Genomic DNA, 21,553 nt, shown 5'->3' with positions numbered 1-21,553 from the left:
AATTGCCCTGTACAATGAGAGCCCACCCCCAAAAAAAAAATCAATGGGCTTTTTTTCTTATCTTAACTCATATACCTGTGCTGATAGCCATCCCCAAGTGCACTCAGCCTAGATTGACCAGAAATTCTACATTCCAATTTCTCAGACCATGATAAAAAATTCACATCGAAGGTGTTAAATGTATTCTATCCATAATTTTTATTAAAAGACATTAAGTACCGGGTATATATAAGATATGGTTAAAAAGAGAAGTATTAAATAAAATCTTTATTGACAAGACTTCAACTGATCAAACTTTTCCATAAATACAAAACATTTTCACTCAATATTTCTGTTAACTTATGTCTACCAATATCATCTACGTTTAAATTACTATACAGTTTTCCTGGTGATTTGCTGCCTCTTTCACTTCCCTGAGCCAGTCTTCAGAAGAACCGCTCTAGAATGAAGGGAGCTGAAAAAAAAAAATATATATTAATAATAGTAATATACTACTGTGTAATATATATATATATATATATATATATATATATATATATATATATATATATATATATATATATATATATATATATATATATATATATATATATATATATATATATATATATATATAGTCAACCCTCACTTTACGCAGTCCCACATTCCGCGTTTCCACGTTTACACGGTGCCCTGCCAGAACCCAGGATGCTCACATTCCGCGGTGGGTGTACCCCTTTACGCGGGTGAAGTATAATTTTTTTATTTAGCTCATAAAATTCATACAAATTATCCGGCCAGAATATAATTTCCATTGCTGGAATTCTTACAATTTGATGATCATTTTGAATATAAACATCATAGATTTTGCATTAGACATACAAATTTTAGATATAATGTTTACTCTGAGTAAATATGTTATCTTTTGTGCAAAATATATGACATTTATATTCAAAATATTCCTGGTCTTACAAGGAATCCAGCAATGTCAATTATATTATCCTAACTTTAGTCTGATTTATTATTTATTACTAAAAAGGTAAACAGTCTGGTATTCCCACACATTTATCTGGTAGGGAGGGTTGGTGGGGGGAGGGACCGGCGACCGACCACCTGGCATGTGTGAAGAATATTTTTTTTTTATTAACTGAAGATATTTGTTTTAGCTCATAAAATTCATACAAATTACCCGGCCAGAATATAATTTACATTGCTGGAATTCTTACAATTTGATGATCATTTTGAATATAAACATCATATATTTTGCATTAGACATAAAATTTTTAGATATAATGTTTACTCTGAGTAAATATGTTATCTTTTGTGCAAAATATATGACATTTATATTCAAAATATTCCTGGTCTTACAAGGAATCCAGCAATGTCAATTATATTATCCTAACTTTAATCTGAGGTATTATTTAATACTAAATGTTAAAATCTAGTTTTTTCACCCACTCTTTCTCTTGAAGGGAGGGTTGGTGGGAGGTGGGGGGAGGGTTGGGACGGACTGACCATCTGGCGCGGTTGGAAGAGGGGGGAGGCAGGGTGGGGTACTTTGATTGACAGATAGTGTCGTGAAGAATATTATTTTTTTTATTAACTGAAGATATTTGTTTTAGCTCATAAAATTCATACAAATTACCCGGCCAGAATATAATTTACATTGCTGGAATTCTTACAATTTGATGATCATTTTGAATATAAACATCATAGATTTTGCATTAGACATACAAATTTTAGATGTAATGTTTACTCTGAGTAAATATGTTATCTTTTGTGAAAAATATATGACATTTATATTCAAAATATTCCTGGTCTTACAAGGAATCCAGCAATGTCAATTATATTATCCTAACTTTAGTTTGAGGTATTATTTATTACTATACCTGGTTTTCCCCCCAAAATTTCTCAGAGGGAAGAGCCAGCGAGTGTAGTGTGAGAAGAGGGGGAGGGAGTTGAGTCCATTATTTGAATGGACATTAACTTGGCGACTGTATTTCTCTATTTCTCTTAAGTATTAATTGTGTGCATGTACCATCATAAAATTAAGATGTTATTTTTACTAGAACATAGGTATTGTGTTGGAAAAAGTGGAGTTTGGGGGTCAGCTGGTCTCTATTTCATTTAATCCCATATGTTATGTTATTCACTTTACGCGTTTCTCACTTTCCGCGGTACCCTGTGGGTTACATTAACCGCGTAAAGTGAGGGTTGACTGTATATATATATATATATATATATATATATATATATATATATATATATATATATATATATATATATATATATATATATATATATATATATATATATATATATATATATATATATATATATATACAGGTAGTTCTGCTATAACGATAATTGTGTTCTTGTAAAATATCGTGTTATAGAAAATCGCGTAATAGAAATAACAGGGCTTATGGAGAAAATAGGGTTAGGTGCAGATTACTCGAAATCGAAAAAATTTAGTAGTTAGCCTAACACAAAGGATAGCACAGTCTAAATAAATGTTACATTCATATCTAATAATGAAATCATACAGTAAATTTAACACTTTACCTTGAAAAAATATGAATGTAACTTGATGGGGGAGAAGGGTGATTTTGAGGTTGATAACATCAAGCTTCTCTTCAAGTGTTATATCCTTTCTTTTACGATAATCACCGGGAATTCTATCATCAGAATGCTTTTTGGAGATATTCTTCTTTACCATATTCACAGTTAATACCACAAAATTGGAGAAATAGTAAGCAAAAATCGCGTTATAGCAAACAAGCGATCGCGTTATACAAATATTGTTCCGAATTCATAAATCGCGTTAGAGCAAATTCGCGTTATCAAAACACGCGTTATAGCAGAACTCACTGTATATATATATATATATATATATATATATATATATATATATATATATATATATATATATATATATATATATATATATATATATATATATATATATATATATATATATATATATATGTATATATATATATATATATATATATACAGTATTACCCCGCCTAACGCGGTTTCACTTAACGCGTTTTATCATATACGCGGTGCCTCGCCAGAGCTGAACTTTCACTTAACACGGATTTTTTCCACATATACGCGGTGAGTGTCCGGCTCGAGACGCTATTTTTAGATTTGCCCCACCCTGCCTGACTGCCTGTTTTAGCTCATAAAATTCATACAAATTACCCGGCCAGAATATAATTTACATTGCTGGAATTCTTATAATTTGGTGATCATTTTGAATATAAACATCATATTTTTGCATTAGACATACAAATTTTAGATAAAAATTTTTCTCAAATTAACTATGTTATCTTTTGTGCAAAATATATGACATTTATATTCAAAATATTCCTGGTCTTACAAGGAATCCAGCAATGTCAATTATATTATCCTAACTTTAGTTTGAGGTATTATTTATTAAAATTTAGTGGTTATCCCACACATCTCCTTGGGACGGTTGGTGGGGGGTGGGGGGGAGGGAGGGACCGACCGACCATCTGTTACCCTGTGAAGAATTATTTTTTTTTTTATTAACTGAAGATATTTGTTTTAGCTCATAAAATTCATACAAATTATCCGGTCTGAATATAATTTACATTGCTGGAATTCTTATAATTTGATGATCATTTTGAATATAAACATCATATTTTTGCATTAGACATACAAATTTTAGATAAAAATTTTTCTCCAATTAACTATGTTATCTTTTGTGCAAAATATATGACATTTATATTCAAAATATTCCTGGTCTTACAAGGAATCCAGCAATGTCAATTATATTATCCTAACTTTAATCTGAGGTATTATTTAATACTAAATGTTAAAAACCCTGGAAGGGAGGATTGGTGGGGGGTGGGGGGGAGGGTTGGGACTGACCGCGCGGTTGGAAGAGGGGGGGAGGCAAGGTGGGGTACTTTGATTGACAGATAGTGTTGTGAAGATTATTTTTTTTTTTATTAACTGAAGATATTTGTTTTAGCTCATAAAATTCATACAAATTACCCGGTCAGAATATAATTTACATTGCTGGAATTCTTATAATTTGGTGATCATTTTGAATATAAACATCATATATTTTTCATTAAACATACAAATTTTAGATAAAAAATTTTCTCTAGGTAACTATGTTATCTTTTGTGCAAAATATATGACATTTATATTCAAAATATTCCTGGTCTTACAAGGAATCCAGCAATGTCAATTGTATTATCCTAACTTTAGTTTGAGGTATTATTTATTAAAATTTAGTGGTTTTCCCCCAAAAATTTCTCTGAGAGGGAAGAGCCAGGGAGTGTAGTGTGAGAGAGGGAGGGAGTTGAGTCCATTATTTGAATGGACATTAACTTGGCGACTGTATTTCTCTTAAGTATTAATTGTGTGCATGTACCATCATAAAATTAAGATGTTATTTTTACTACAACATAGGTATGTGCCTTCAAAAAGTGGAGTTTGGGGGTCAGGCCGGTTTCTATTGGAATTAATCCCATATGTTCTGTTGTTCACTTAACGCGGATTTCACTTAACGCGGGACCCTCTGGGTTCAATTGACCGCGTTAAGTGGGGTACAACTGTATATATATATTAGGTACTGGAAATACAGGTATATCTTCATTCTATTACAGACAGACACTAATTCCAGTACAAATTTGTTTTATCTTAAAGAAGCCAAAATTAGAGCTCTTGTAAACACTCTCACTTCTCTTCACATGGAAAAATTACAAAAAAACAAATTACAAATCTCACACCAAGAACAAGAAGCACTGTCCAAAACAGGACATTACTATTGAATATCAATACCAAAAATGTATTACCTAAAGATTAGACACCCCAGCTAATTCCATTCTTAATACAGTATTAACCCCCTATGTACGAGGTCCTCTTTGTGTTGAAGAAAATCATCTGCCATTCGCCAAATAAAACATAAAAGTGGTGTCCCTATAGTGAAAGGGTTAATCTAACCTAACCCTCCAGAAGTAGCATTAGGTGAAATAAGCTGGAGGGGTATATCTCCAGATGATCAAATCAAATACAGAGTTAACATATATCCAATTTCAGATATTATGCAGTGTATTGGGCCTGTTGTTGTTTGTTTGTTTTATAAATGAATTGCCAGAAGCTATACACTCCTTCATACAAATGTTTGTGGACGATGCCAAGTTATTCAAGGAAATTAAGAACCAAACAGACTGCAAAGAGCTGCAGAAAAATCTCTGAGCTTCAACAGTGGTCGAAGAAATGGCTGCTGAGATTCAATGTCACAAAGTGTAAGAGGATGCACCTGGGTCGTACCAACGATAAGGAGGCATATCATATGTCCCAACGGGATGAAGAAACTGCATTAATTAAGACTGAATGCGAAAAGGGCCTGGGTGTGTATGTTGACAATGAACTGAAGTTCTCAGGCCATTGTAAGAAGGTGAATCAAGCAACTAAACTAGTAGGTCTTAAAAGAAGGTCGTTCAGATATTTAGACAGTCCGTCCTTTGTAACGATCTACAAGAGCGAGGTGCTTCCCTGCTTGGAGTGCTGTCACCCCGTCTGGTCCCCGAGATATGCTAGGGACTGTCAGTTGATTGAAAATGTCCAAAGGAGGGACACCAGACTAGTGCATGCACTCTGGCACCTCAGTTATCCAGAGAGACTAGAGCGCCTGCAACTGCCTAGCTTATACAGTACTAATGAAGGGCAAGGGGTGACCAAATTGAGGGTTATAAGCATCTCAAATGGCCCTACTCAGTCAAGTGTCCTTACTTGGAGCTGGCAGATGTCCGCCCCACAAGGGGTCACAGCTCAAGGTTGAAGAAGTCACAAGTCCAGAAAACTGTAAGGGCAAACTTTTTCAGAGTGAGAATTATGAGCTCTTGGAACAAACTGCCAGTTTTGTGAAGGCACCGAGTGTGAGCTCTTTCAAGACCAGACTTTTCCAACACTGGAGCAGTTTTAGATACATTCAGGAGCCAGTGCATGCCCAGTACTTGCCAACAGTGCATAACAGAGACATGACCGATCGCCCAAGCGGCTAATGAGCCGATCAATGGCGAAGAGGATAAAAGCACAAAAGTAGGACAACAGCATCTGCTAGTGAATACAGAATATTTTGTTAATTTACAACATACAGTAAGTCCCCGACTTATGACGGGGTTAGGGACCGACGACCAGGTCGTAAGTCGAATTGGTTGCAAGTCGAAAATAATAAATATAAAATATAAAATGGGTGTCTTTTTCTTCTCAGCACCTCAAACTCTCACTTTTACGTTTTCCAGCCATTTTAAAGGGAATTACAAACAAAAATTTTGTCACTACACAGCACGATTACTAATGTTGGGACTCAAAAATACGTTATTTGAAAAAAAAATTGTACGACTGTGGCGGACGTATGTCAGGGTGGTCATAAGTCGAGTAGGTCGTAAGTCGAGGAGTACCTGTTCTATTTATGTACAGTTGTATTTGCATAAATTAATACCACTCTGTCTGTCCGACTGCAGTTAAGCTTCTGTAGTAATGGTGCTCTGTGCCAGATGTGTAGTTTAGACATGGAAATATTCACCAATGTCCAGAAAATTTTTGTAGATGTGTGATTGTTTCCGGGGATAAGTGAATTCTTCTTAATACTAAAAAATCTCTCAAACCTGGAAATACTCTCACCATTTTATGAAATTGCTCTATTATTACCCTACAACAGGGGTAGACAACCTTAGTCACATGAGGTGGCTGACTAAGGCATACCATTTGATTCCAAACAATTGCAACATAACCAATAAAGTATCCAGTAGTTCTGGTAAAAGACATCCTGTCAGGTTAAAAATAAATAAATAAATAATAAAAATTTTGGGCTTAAATGGTGTATTTTATTGTCAAAAGACTGAAAAACAGCATAATTTTGCTCTGGGCATTTAAACGTCCACTATGCATCAATATGTGTGTGTGTCTCAGGGATTTTCCCTGGGGCTCTCTGGCAAGTGAGCCAAATATGAAAGTAAAATTACTTTTCTCTAGTTTGCATTAACAAATATTTTATTTCTTTCCACTCATTACTGACATGCTCATGGAAAACTGTAATAAATATTTTTTTTTAAGGTTTTGCTAATTTATTTTACCATAACGAATTTCTATATAGAATAACAAGGACCACAAGACAGCAACAACATGCCTTGACTATCTGGCCAGGCTGACTGAAAATAAACAATGCTATATTTTTGTTTTCTTTCAATAAATTAGATTCTAAGCCATTTTCTACCTGCTTACATAAATTTTATTTCTATTAATTTATATGACTTGTCAATAAAATATGACAAATTATTTATGTAAAGACTAGATCAAAAAATAACATGATAATGGCAACTCCTCTCGCCCCTACAAATGTCACCACAATCAACCTCACGTCACCAAAACAATACCATATTTTTTGTAACGTTATGCCAGGGCATAATTTGGTATTATAATTTTGGTGAACTAGGTGTTCTGATTATCTTGTATTCCAAGCAGCAGTTATATTGGCAACTTTTGGGAGATTTTCTTGTACCGTATTTTAGAGCATATAAGACGCACCCCCCATTTTAGCAGGGAGTATTTAGGAAAAAACTTTGGTTAGGATTTTCCTCCTGTAGCCATAGTTTACTTAAAATAACATAAAATTATACAGTACAGTGGTCCCTCGGTTAACGAACCCAAATCGTTCCAGAAGGTCATTCATTAACCGAAAATTTTGTTAACCAAAACCATTGTTTCAATGGGATATTGGGTAATTGGTTCCAGCTCACAGAAAAGTATATACAAAGTAAGGCCAAAAATGCATAAAGTCAGAAACACTCCTAAAATTCCCCTTAAATCAATATACTGTCTGTGTATATATATATATACAAGTAGTATGTATATATATATATATATATATATATATATATATATATATATATATATATATATATATATATATATATATATATATATATATATATATATATATATATATATATATATATATATATATACACACACACACACACACACATACATACATACACAGGCATCCTCCGCAATACGGAATTTCGCTCTTATGGAATTTGTAAATTACGACCATTAATTTCAAGTTACAGCCCGTAATTCCGCCCTTACGGAAATTGGTGTGAATTTTAACAATTAAAAAAAAAAATCACTACTGTATATAAAATTCAATGTTTTGTTAAAAATGATAATTTGTTAGGTGTGGATTTCTTGGTGTTTGCTACCGCCGAGCGTAGCGTCGCCACGAGGAGTCAGTCCATTGCTTACATCCAGTGTGGGTGCATTTTTCAAGCCTCAGCAGTTTGATTTAACTTTTACAAACATACAGTAAGTACAGTACAGTGCATTACCATTATTCAAGATGACTGAAAACAGGCCATCAAGTAGAAGTAACCGCAGTAGTGCAAAAAGAAGCCCAAAGGCATTACATTGGATATTAAACTTGATGTGTTACGAAGGTTTGATGCTGGAGAAAAACTTAGCCAGATTGCAAAAACATTAGGTCTTGCTACTTCAACAGTGGGAACAATCCGTGATAATAAGGACAAAATTAGGTCAAGTGCTCAAGCAGCTACTCCATTAACTGCTCGAACCTTGTATTTTCATCGAAGTGATGTGATGCTGAATATGGAATGACTCCTGAGTGTCTGGATTGAAGAACAGACTAAATGCAATGTGCCACTAAACATTATGGTTATTCAACAGAAAGCCATAAGTTTATATAATGATTTGCAGGAAGAGGAAGGGGCATCTTCTGAGGTTAAACCTTTTCTGGCTAGTAAAGGCTGGTTTGAAAGGTTTAAGAAGCGCCTTAATTTACACAACATAAAAATGAGCGGTGAAGCTGCCAGTGCTGATACAGAATCAGCTTACAAATATCCTGCTGAACTAAAGAAAATTATTGATGAAGGAGGTTACACACCAGAACAAGTGTACAATGTAGATGAAACTGGGCTTTTCTGGAAGTGCATGCCTGCTAGAACTTTTATTTCCACTGAAGAAAAATCAGCACCAGGCTTTAAAGCATCCAAAGATCATTTAACACTTCTTCTGTGGAAGGAAATGCTTCAGGTGACATGAAATTAAAGCCCCTACTTGTGTATCACTCAGAAAATCCAAGGGCTCTCAAGGGCTATGCCAAGTCTAATCTACCTGCGATTTGGCATTCCAATAAGAAGGCTTGGATGACTGACCCTTTTCCAAGACTGGTTCACTAACTATTTTTGCCCTGCTGTAGAAAGATATAATGCCAAGCGTAACATACCTAATAAAGCATTGCTCCTCATAGACAATGCACCAAGCCACCCAGTCAATTTAAATGATCTTTCTGATAATGTGAGAGTGGAGTACATCCCCAACAACACAACTTCCTTGCTCCAGCCAATGGATCAAGGTGTGATAGCTAACTTTAAGGGATATTATCTTAGGAAAACTTTTTGCAGCTCATAAAAGCAGTTGATAGGGAGGATAAACATACAATTAGGGACTTCTGGAAAAAGTTCAACATCCTGGATGCTGTGGATAATATAGCCGAGTCATGGGATGAAGTGAAAACCTCAGCTATGAATGGTTCATGGAAAAACATATGGCCAGAGTGCGTCCATGAATTTCAAGGTTTTTCACAAGCTGAAAGTCTACAGAAAGTTCAACAAGACATTGTGACACTAGCAAATAATATAGGCTTTGAAGAAGTCGTGGAAAATGATGTGGTTGAGTTGCTAGAGTCCCATAGAGAAGATTTGACTAATGAAGATCTGATGATGCTGGAACAAGAGCGAGCTGCAGGACAAGAAGAGGATATAGAATCTCCATCCACCCCACTTCAGTTAACAACAAAGGATATGTCTAAAGCATTTGCACTAATAGAGGAAGGGGTCTGCAAATCTTAGCTGATAACGACCCCAACCGTGAAAGGAACATCAAGATTGCAAGAGCAGTTAACAATGCTCTCAGTTCCTACACTGAGCTGTACAAGCAGAAGGTGCGCCGTAAACGTCAAACAACTTTGGATGAGTTATTCAGAAAAAAGGTGAAAGCAGATGAAGAAGCAGATGATGATTTACAGGGCAGGGCAGAAGAGAGTAGTGCCCCTCCCTCTCCCTCCCAATAACTTCCTTTGCACCACCAATCCTCACGCAGCAATCAACATCTTTTGTGGTAAGTACAGTACAATATTTTTATTTATTCGAACTGTGATGGTGTTGTTTTCGGTGTTTAGTAAGTGATGGTGGTGTTTTCAATGTTTAGTAAGTGTTGGTGTTGTTTTCAGTGTTTAGTAAGTGACGGTGTTGTTTTCAGTGTTTAGTAAGTGACAGTGTTGTTTTCAATGTTTAGTAAGTGATGGTGTTGTTTTCAATGTTTAGTAAGTGATGGTGTTGTTTTCAGTGTTTAGTATGTGATGGTGTTGTTTTCAGTGTTAAGTAATTCAATTTCAATTGTTTATTCCTTGATAGAGGAAGCGGGAACCTAGTGCTGTCACTAGGTACCCCTGTACAATAACACCAGAAGTATCTGGCAAGTGTCACAAATATACTGTATATAAACAATATAAAGGTTCTGAGGAAGGAAGGATATTCCTTTAACACATCATCAATATTATTTACATAATATCTGGCCAGTATGGGGAGGATCATCGTGTCTCCATGAGGGGGTCGTGGAGTGGTGGTCCAGCAGGCGTCACGGAAGCGTTGTGTGTGGGGGACATCTTTGGAGGTAGTGGATAAGGGTACGGCTGTCGGGTCTTCTGCATAATCCACAAGAGCGTTGCTCAGGGGATGCGGGGATACCAATCTCCCAAGCCAAGTTATACCCAATAATGATACAGGCAGCAATCACGTCCCTTTTCCGCGACCCTTTCCCATAGACATACGAGAGGTCAGGAAGTTTACGGAGGACATCGTACCAGGTGGGTGGGGAGTCCAGGGGGATGGCTGCTTCCTGAGCTTCTCTCTGTTCGCGGCGAATTTGGGTCCTAAGCTGTAAAAGTGTTCGAGGAACAACGTAGTCAGGTGTGGCCTTGTTGCAGCCAGTCTTGGCAAGGCCATCTGCTGCCTCATTCCCCAAGATACTGACATGACTGGGTGTGTCACAGGACGGCCTGCATCCTGAAGTGTGGACGTTAACCCTCGTATTCGGAGGATGAGGCCCTTATTTTCCCATGATCCAAATGCGATCCCGTCGAGAGCAGACCTGGAATCGCAGCAGACAAGCAAGGGGCAGAAACCGTCTCCTTCCTCAGCGAGGGCAGCAAGGAGGGCTATTAGTTCAGCCTGAGTGGAGGATACCCCGTCAGAAACTCTGAGAGAAAGTTTGATAGGCTCAGGAGCCTCAGGATGGGAAATGTAGACACCAGGCCCGGCCCTACCTGTAGCGGGGTCAACAGAGCCATCAATGTAGAGGACGACCCTACCTGGGGACCAGTGGGTGATCCTGGAGAGGTGGTATTTGCAGAGAATAACAAGGTTCACGTGGGATTTCGGGAACGGTCCACCGAGGGCAATCACTTAGGGTTGAAAATCCAGCCAGGGAGAAGGAGACGTTGATGGTGTTGTTTTCAGTGTTTAGTAAGTGATGGTGTTGTTTTCAGTTTTTAATAAGTGATGGTGTTGTTTTCGGTACTTAGTAATTGATGGTGTTGTTTTCAGTTTTTAATAAGTGATGGTGTTGTTTTCGGTGCTTAGTAATTGATGGTGTTGTTTTCAGTTTTTAATAAGCGATGGTGTTGTTTTCGGTGCTTAGTAATTGATGGTGTTGTTTTCAGTTTTTAATAAGTGATGGTGTTGTTTTCGGTGCTTAGTAATTGATGGTGTTGTTTTCGGTGCTTAGTAATTGATGGTGTTGTTTTCAGTTTTTAATACGTGATGGTGTTGTTTTCGGTGTTTAGTAAGTGATGGTGTTGTTTTCGGTGTTTGGTAAGTGATGGTGTTGTTTTCAGTGTTCAGATAAGGAGGGCTCCATAAACTCTAAAGTGATTCTTATTCTTTACAAATTAGGAAAGGTTAGGTTTGGGTTTTAAAGGTTTGTTTGGTGTTATCTTTAGTATTTTACCCCACATTTTCCCTCTACCTGCTTATTTTGAACAACTAATATTCTTGGTAATTTTATCGGTTAAAATACTGTACTCGAAAAATATAAATATCCGATGGAAGCACTATGGAATAAATTAATACTATTTTTTTTCTTTTTCCTTAAACATGACTCAATAAATAAGTATGTGTTGGTAACTACTAAATATTAACCATATGAGGTTCTAGTAAATGTTGCCTCCTTTAAAATACTTACTATAATGATAAGAACATTACCCATTTTTCTTCTATGACATTTTCCTTGCAAACGACTTATGTATACTGGGTGGTCCAGGGTGGGTGGATCCCACCCAGTTAGGAGATTAAACTAGGTAATTTGTAAGGAAAATGTCAGAACAAAAGTGTCTTGGAATTGTCTAAATTATTGATTACAAAGATAAAATTCCCGAGATTCTAATTATGTTACGTCCTCTACAATAAATTTACCTTTTTTTATTCTCTCTATCCACCCGAAAATTAAGCACTTACACATGAAATGGTTATGGACAGTGCAGAGAGTATAAAACGCACCTCTAGAAAAACCAATCTCGTTGTTGCATCGAGGATAAAATTTTAGTGTCGGTCATCCCTGTATTTAGATATTCTACCTAACTTAACCTAAAGGGTAAATTGTCACTTGTTTTCACTATACAAAATCAAAGATTGAAACCATGTTTTTTCCAATAGTTTTTTATGTGTTTTGAACGAATTTGACCTTCATTTCTGGAGAAAATCAATAGTTTCTGAGATAAGCCGCTGCCCCCCCTCCCATCTCAGATTCTAGAGATTTGACATAAAAATTAAGGTATTAAGTGTTCAAAACACATAAAAAATCATCAGAAAAACAGTTTTGAATCTAACCCCACCTAACCTAACGAGCTCCACAGTCGCTCGATGTTCTGGGTGTGTACCGCCATGCATGAACGTACATAATAAAATGTTAAATACTGTATCTCACTTATACGTAATTTGCGCCACAAATGCCATTGAAGAAAAGTGTCCTAGAATTGTAAAAATTACCGATTGCAACTATAAAATTCACGAGATTCGTTTAGTGGCAACAGGTGAAAGGTAAATTTTCAGAAAAAATTGCAGATTACAGGATCCAAAGAATCTGATAAAAAAAAATCTGATGGTTTTTAATGCAATTGGTTCAAATCTGATATTCGTTTTTATCGGAAATCACTCATTTTGGATTTAGCCCCCCCCCCGTCCCTCCAACAATAATGGGGGGGGGGGGGGAAGTGTGGGAATTCAGGGTTCTAGGTGGGGGTTGAACCAAAACGAGTGATTTGTGGTCGAAGCGAATTCCAAAACTGTCCGAATCGCAACAAGAAAACATCAGAAGAACACATTACGCAATAGAAATTATGTTATTTACGAAAAAATAGTAGAAATAAGTTTTAACGATTGCATGTTCTGAATTCCCGGTACTCTGTGCTTGCTAACTTACACAATATAACAAAACTAAACCTTTTCTAACTCCCTAGCCAGGGACTCTGCCCCCGGACCCCAGACACTATGTAATAACCCAGAATCGCGTGGTCAGCCTCCACGAGTATATAACTAGCCCTTACAGTATTTCTTCCCTACCTATCAATTTGTAACGAAAGTGTAATATACGAAAATTATCACAGAAAAAATAGTTCTATCGATTGAGTGTAGTGAATTTCCGGAATTCTGTGGTTGCCGTTTAAAGCAATATTACCAATTTTCATATATTATGAAATGTTAAATATTTCGCTAATACGTAATTTGCGCCAGAAATGCCATTGGAGATGTGATTTAGAATTGTCAAAACTACTGGTTAAAAACTACAATATTCCCGAGATTAGTTTAGAGGTAACAAGTGAAATAACATCTAATGTAACCTAACCTAACCTTGCCACAAAACCCAGCAACTATTCTAACCTAAGTGGCCAGACCCCCTCCCCCATTCTGGCCGGGGTTAAATCCCTACGATTCCCCCAATGTTTTCCAAATATTTACCAACACGCACATATAACTGTCGATAGATATACTCACTACAATACATAAGACATATGGTAGTGAGGTAGGTACTGTGTCAGCAGATGTACTCACTAGCACGTATAAGACCTATGGTAGCAAGGAAGGTGCCTATGTTGGAGTACACAATCATTCTTGCCATCCTCTCCTCCTCCTGTGCCCTCCTCTTCTCCTCTGTGGAGTCTAGACGAGGTGCTCCCATGCGAAACATGGCTTCTGTTTAACTTGTTTAATTCAAGGGGTTATGAACAATTTAGTCAAAGGTTCAATCAGAGAACACTGGTTAGTTACCCTCCTCGTGTGTGATGTATCGTGTGTTGTGATTGTCACGTCGTCTGCAGTAGTAAGCAGTAAAGTACTGTATATAATTATGTAATGTATTAGTTTTAATATAAAAAACAACAACGAAATAATACAATTCCTCACTATAAACGTAACAGGATCATAGATTTGAGTTTGGCTATTTTATTTTATTATTTACTATATTGTAAATAAATGAGTCATCAGTCGTTCTGTTCGTGGATATTGACCAACACTGGTCATCCTGGTGTCCTTGTATAAACGCCTAATGGAAGAGATTCATCAGTTCATGGTGTTTTTCAAGGACTAAAAACAGTATTTATCCTTGGTATTTTTGTGTTCCTTATTATTTATTAAATAATATTTCAGAACTTACTCTTTAAATGTGATTGTATCCATATAAAGCTTAATTTTAAAGGCAAACCTTTCTCAAGAAACTTGCAAGCGGGGTTTCGTTATCTACGCGAGGCAAGACCTTAGAGCCAGCCAGGCGAGGGTACAGGGAGAGGATGTTTTTGAAGAGTCCAAGTGGTGTAAAATTAAACAAAGGGAGGGGACTTACTTATTGTCGGGTGTATCTACAGATCCCCAAACTGTGGCCCACTACATCATCCTAGAGTGCTAAGAGAGTTGTGCAACGAGCTTGCCGAGCCCCTGAATACCCTGTTTTGTAAATGCCGGGATGAACAAAAGGTCCCCAGTGAATGGAAAGTGTCTTATGTGAGTCCTATCTTCAAGAAGGGCGATCGTCACTCAATGAACAACTATAGACTGGTGAGCCTGACCAGCATAATATGCAAAGTACTTGAGAGTATTATCAGAGATGCCGCGATGGAACATCTACTAAGAAACAACCTTGTAAAGGATTGCCAACACGGTATTATGCCGGGGCGCTCCTGCTTAACACAATTGCTCAAGGTTTTGGATATTTGGACCCATATTCTGCAACGGGGTGGTAATATCGACAATATACACCTAGATTTTGCCAAGGCTTTCGACAGTGTACCCCACGTAAGGCTGAAAATCAAACTGGAAGGAAACGGAATTCGGGGAAATGTCCTAGCGTGGATAGAAGACTTTCTACATGACCGCAAACAGTGTGTGGTGATTAATGGCACGAAATCATCATCCGTACCTGTCACAAGCAGGGTACCACAGGGCAGTGTATTGTGTTTTATCCTCTTCGCCACTGATCGGCTCGTTAGCCGCTTGGGCGATCGGTCACGTCTCTGTTACGCACTGTCTTTTATCCTCTTCGCCACTGATCGGCTCGTTAGCCGCTTGGGCGATCGGTCACGTCTCTCATTACTTTTCCTTTTCATTTATCTTCTTCACCAAAAAATCGGCTCGCTAACCGCCCGGGCGATCGGTCACGTCTCTGTTACGCACTGTTGGCAAGTACTGGGCATGCGCCGGCTCCTGAATGTACCTGAACCCGCTCCAGTGTTGGTCAAGTCTTGTTTTGAAAGAGCTCTCACAGGGTGCCGTCAGAACACTCTCTGGTAGATTGTTCCAAGAGTTTACAACCCTCACTCCGAAAAAGTTTGCCCTCACAGTTTTCTAAACTTGCGGCTTCTTGAATCTTGAGCTGTGACCCCTTGTGGGGCGAGCGTCCGCCAGCTCCAAGTAAGGACACTCGACTAAGTAGTGTCCCCTGAGATGCTTATACACCTCAACTAGGTCCCCCTTTCCCGTCTGTAGTATAAGCTAGGCAAGTTTAGGCGCTCCAATCTCTCAGGGTAGCTGAGGTGTCGAAGTGCAGGCACCAGTCTGGTGGCCCTCTTTTGAACATTTTCAACCAACTGACAGTCCCAAGCATATCTCGGGGACCAGATGGGGTGACAGTACTCCAGATGGGGAAGCACTTCACTCTTGAAGATCGTAACGAGGGACGGATCGTCTAGATATCTGAACGACCTTTTTATAAGACACAATAATTTATTTGCCTGATTTATTTCTTCTCGCCATGGCCCGAGAACTTCAGCTCATTTTCAACAAACACACCTAGGTCCTTCTCACATTCAGTCTCAAATAGTGCAGTTTCTTCATCCCGTTGGGACATATGATACGCCTCCTTACCATTGTTATGCCCCAGGTGAATCCTCTTACACTTCGTGACATTGAATCTCAGCAGCCATGTCTTCGACCATTCTTGGAGCCCACAGAGGTCCTTCTGCAGCTCTTCACAGTCCGCTTGGTTCTTGATTTTCCGAAATAACTTGGCGTCATCGGCAAACATTTGTATGGAGGAGTGTACAACGTCAGGCATGTCATTTGTGAAACAAACAAACAACAGCGGGCCCAATACACAGCCCTGTGGTACCCCGCTTGTGACAGGTACGGATGATGATTTCGTGCCATTAATCACCGCACACTGCTTGCGGTCATGTAGAAAGTTTTCTATCCACGCGAGGACATTTCCCCGAATTCCGTACCCTTCCAGTTTGATTTTCAGCCTTTCGTGGGGTACACTGTCGAAAGCCTTGGCAAAATCTAAGTAAATATTATCGATAATTCCACCCCGTTCCAGAATATGAGTCCAAATATCCAATACCTTGAGCAATTGTGTTAAGCAGGAGTTCCCCGGCATAAAACCGTATTGGCAATCCTTTACAAGGTTGTTTCGTAGCAGATGTTCCATTGCGGCATCTCTGATAATACTCTCAAGCACTTTACATAATATGCCGGTCAGGCTCACCGGTCTACAGTATAATTGTTCGTGGAGTGACGATCGCCCTTCTTGAAGATAGGACTTACATAAGCCACTTTTCATTCATTGGGGACCTTTTGTTCATCCAGGCATTTGCAAAATAGGATCTTCAGGGGCTCGGTAAGTTCGTTGCACAACTCTCTTAGCTCTCTAGGATGCACCATGTCAGGGCCGGACTCTTATGGACCTTTAGCCAGGACAGTTTATTTCTAATACTCTCTTCTGTGAACACAATGTGGGTCAGTGTGTAACGACCACGGTCGTACACGTCAGTTAACGCCAAAATCAAATGATTCATATTACGCTCAATAGCCCACAAAACATGTACCTCTGCTTTTATTTTGAGTCCTCCATCTGAGGAGTTCGTTTTCTCGTCACTTCAAGACGCCTCAGTCCTCCGTTATCCCATTTTCTCTGACTTACTGAAACTAACCTCTCTATATAATGTATTTGAATGTGAGAGAGAACACCTTTGTTTTGAGTCAACTTAGATATGTCTGTTTACAGTTGGAACATTCAAGATCCATTGTGAGAGGTGTTGAACGCTTCAACTGTCCTTATTGTTAGTAAGACGTGTCAAGTAAGCGAGTGTTGAGTTTGCCAGTTAGAGTGGCGTATTTTAGGTCGTCCGTGGGGATACCCATGGGTTTCTGATCGCTACTGAAGTTATATTGTTTTGTTGCCCCGACATCAGAGAATCTGATGTTCTTAGTTTAGTTAGTGTCAGTTGTCTATTTAAGAAAGTCATTCATCTTCTGAACAGTTCCTGTCAAACTCAAAATTCTCCCAGATTTAACGGCCGTTTGACCGGGGATGTGGTTTGCGGTCAGGCCAATAGAGTTGCGAACGCATATATAACTTCAATTCAATTCTTTACTGACAAACTCAACCTCTGATTAAATCATAAATATAGATGTAGAAAATTAGCCTGATCTGTGACACTGACGGTCACAGCTAGGTGTCCAACGACTACGGTGAATAGAGGGTCTATTGTTAGTGAAATTTATCTTTCTAGTAGGAATATGCCCTCAGGCCCGTATATATGCAGGCGCGCGAGGGGAAATCACTCCTTCTGTGATTTCTTCTCCACGTCTCCAGGTATGTTCACGTGTGTTCCACGCCGCCATGTTAACTCAGTTTAACTTAGTAATTTTTTGTGAATATCAGTGTTCATGTTTTAACATAGTACCTTCAGTGCCAAGTGAGTCAAGTAAAGTAGAGATCTAGCTATCGTCTGAACCGGTGCCAGACGTATGTTTTGTATAGTGAAGTTAAATATTCATTCCTGTGATTTCTTCTCCACGTCTCCAGACGTGGATGTGTTAGCAACTCTCCTGAGGGTCGATAGCTACCTATGGGCAAGATGGTTCTTGAAGAATGTCTCTAAGGGCGCATCTAGAATCCCAGGACACGATCCCCCGGGAAGCGCCCTCACCACTCTGCCAGTGTGTAATGAGTCAACATCCCTGGGTACACCTAGTGAGCGAGCCTTCAGCTTGGCGGTCGCTGTAAACAACTCGTGGTGTGCGGCGGCTTAAGAATATGCACGTGTGATTTACCAGTTTCTGTTGTAGGGGTTTGGTGCTAATTGTGGGGAGGGTGCTTTACGATTTGCAAAAGGTATAGTTCAAGGCAGGATGGCTGAGGCTCGGGGTAGTCAGGAACCAGGTACCAGTGAACCTCCCATAGGACCCAACCAAGTATTGCAAACCTTTCAGGCCCTACTAGAACAAGTCATGTCAGGCCTGTCAACCCCCACAGTCAGTGAGAATAATTCCCACCTCCCGAGTCTTGGTCCGCCCTTATCTACCCTTTCCTCTGAAAACCCATCGCCAGGGCGGGACGTGGACCCCTTTGTAGATGATATCTTTGCTGGCGGCCGATCTGCTAGCCACCCTAGGGTCCACGGTGTTTCATCCCCTAGATCTAAATATCATAGGGGCTCGCCTTTGTTGGGTCCTAAAGATGTTCCGCGGTTGACCTTAGACGAGTTAGTAGGGTTGGAAGCTCAAGAAACTATAACCGAGTTTTGTCGTCGAGTAGAGCATGTGGCCGAAGATCCTCAAGATAGATGGGAGGTAGCTACTAGTAGAATGGATAAGCGGGTTTCCACCATGGTCAAAACCGAGGTTGGTCAATTAGATGAAGTGGGTTGGGATAGTGTAAAACGGGCTCTAAGAAACTTGTTTGTGAGTCGCATAACATTTGAGGATGCCTGGTCGGAGTTCACCCAGCTGAAATATGATTTGGACGATAATCCCCGCTGGTTTTTGGGAGAACTCAAGGCCAAGTTTGCCGCCCTGGAAGGTCGGTTTGGGAGACTGCCAGGGCGGGATAAGACCATAAAAGATAAGTTGTTCGAAACCTTGCCATTGCAATTGCAAGCCGAGATGAGGGGATATATGGCTGACTCTTGTCCAATAGAGAGTTTTGTGAATGTGTTGGACCGGCAGAGAAGTATGTACCTGGGATCTCGACCCCTGACTTCTTCCCCCTCTATAAGGAAACTACATCAAGGGGCTAGGCCTCTAGAACCGGTGCCTGAGCCAGTCATAAGTGACAGGGGGTACCGTAAGCGAGAGCATGCCGGGAAGAAAGTACATGCACCTCGAGAAGTACATATACCGCAAGAACGAGTTCCGCATGGAACACCCCGCCCAACGGTGATGGCACGTCGACGTGGACCATACTGTGGGTACTGTCGAACGTCTGAGCACGTTCCCGAAACTTGTCCCTTGAAACCACCGAGGGATGCCTGTTGGGACTGTCTGAGAGTTGGGTGTCGGAGGTTCCATCAGAACTGTCCCGGACGCCAAGTTCGTGCAGCTCCTTCTCGTAAGTGACGAGAAGAGGTTCCTTCCAGTGTGTCACCCTGACTACCCCTAGCCTCAGCCATCCTGCCTTGAACTATACCTTTTGCAAATCGTAAAGCACCCTCCCCCCAATTAGCACCAAACCCCTACAACAGAAACTGGTAAATCACACGTGCGTATTCTTAAGCCGCCGCACACCACGAGGAGAAAGGAAAAGAAAAAAAATTTGGTAAACCTTAACACCTAACTGAATAGGAGGCTTCTTAAATGGATATTCACCAAAAATAAGTAACCGGCAATAGCATCGGTGATTCACTCAGAACATTAAGTATCTTTAAAGAGGACAATACAAAGCTTCAATTCACAATTCTTCAAGAACCATCTTGCCCATAGGTAGCTATCGACCTCAGGAGAGTTGTTAACACATCCGCTGCCTGGAGACGTGGAGAAGAAATCGCTAGCGAGTGAATATTTAACTTCACTATACAAAACATAATGCCTGGGCACCGGTTCAGACGAGAAGCCAGACCTCTACTTTACTTGACTCACTTGGTACTGAAGGTACTATGTTAAAAACATGAACACTGATATTCACAAAATGACTAAGTTAAACTGAGTTAATATAAGTATGGAACACACGTGAACATTGCCTTCCGAGACGTGTGGAGAAGAAATCACAGAAGGAGGATTTCCTCGCTACGCTTTCGCATATAGCACGGGCCTGAGGGCATATTCCTACTTCAGAAAGATAAATTTCTACTAACAATAGACCTCTATTCACCGTAGTCGTTGATTACCTAGCTGTGACCGTCAGTGTCACAGATCAGGCTAATTTTCTAAGCATCTATTTATGATTTAATCAGAGGTTGAGTCATCAGTAAAGAGGAATTGAAGTTATATATGCGCTCGCAACTCTATTGACCTGATCAAGAACCACATCCCGTCAAACGGCCGTTAAATCTGGGAGAATTTTGAGTTTGACAGAACTGTTCAGAAGATGAATGACTTTCTTAAATAGACAACTGACACTAACTTGAACTATGAACATCAGATTCTCTGATGTCGGGCAACAAAAACAATATAACTTCAGTAGCGATCAGAAACCCATGGGTATCCCCACGATCTAATTTTAAAATACGCCCACTCTAACTGGCAATCCCAACACTCGCCTAATGGACACGCCTTACTAACAATAAGGACAGCTAGCTGCTCAACACCACCAATGGATCTTGAATGTTCCAACTGTAAACAGACATATCTAAGTTGACCTAAACAAAGGTGTCTTCCTCACATTCAAATACATTATATAGAGAGGTTGGTTTCAGCAAGTCAGAGAAAATGATAATCGGAGGACTGAGGCGCCTTGAAGTGATTTAGGAAACGGACTCCTCAGATGGAGGACTCAAATAAAAGAGAGGTACATGTTTTGTGGGCTATTGAGCGTAATATGAATCATTTGACGGCGTTAACTGGACGTAGTACATCACCGTGGTCGCTACAAAGCTTTCCCTCCCAAAGATTCAATATTATGTATAAACCCATAAAACATCTGCCAGTAAATACAATACCAAACACATATCTTGCAGTACTGGGGTAATGATCAACAATATAACACACATGTTACAAAAATTTCACATATCAAAATTTTGCCC

The 21,553-nt window shown here is 39.2% G+C and overlaps 1 long non-coding RNA gene across 1 annotated transcript; it reads right to left on the bottom strand.

Moving 5' to 3' along the window:
* Positions 1–254: 254 nt before the first annotated feature.
* Positions 255–14,416, bottom strand: LOC121869545. The gene is made up of 2 exons (XR_006089555.1): positions 14,154–14,416; positions 255–454 (listed from the first exon to the last, which is right to left on the bottom strand). It is a non-coding gene; the product is annotated as an uncharacterized LOC121869545 (long non-coding RNA).
* Between the last annotated feature and the right edge of the window lie 7,137 nt (positions 14,417–21,553).

The sequence above is a fragment of the Homarus americanus genome, unplaced genomic scaffold (assembly GCF_018991925.1).
Source record: "Homarus americanus isolate GMGI-L3 unplaced genomic scaffold, GMGI_Hamer_2.0 scaffold32583, whole genome shotgun sequence".
In the NCBI taxonomy this organism is placed as follows: domain Eukaryota; kingdom Metazoa; phylum Arthropoda; class Malacostraca; order Decapoda; family Nephropidae; genus Homarus; species Homarus americanus.
The sequence above is the reverse complement of the archived record's forward strand: the minus strand, read 5'-3'. Positions and strand labels throughout refer to the sequence as shown.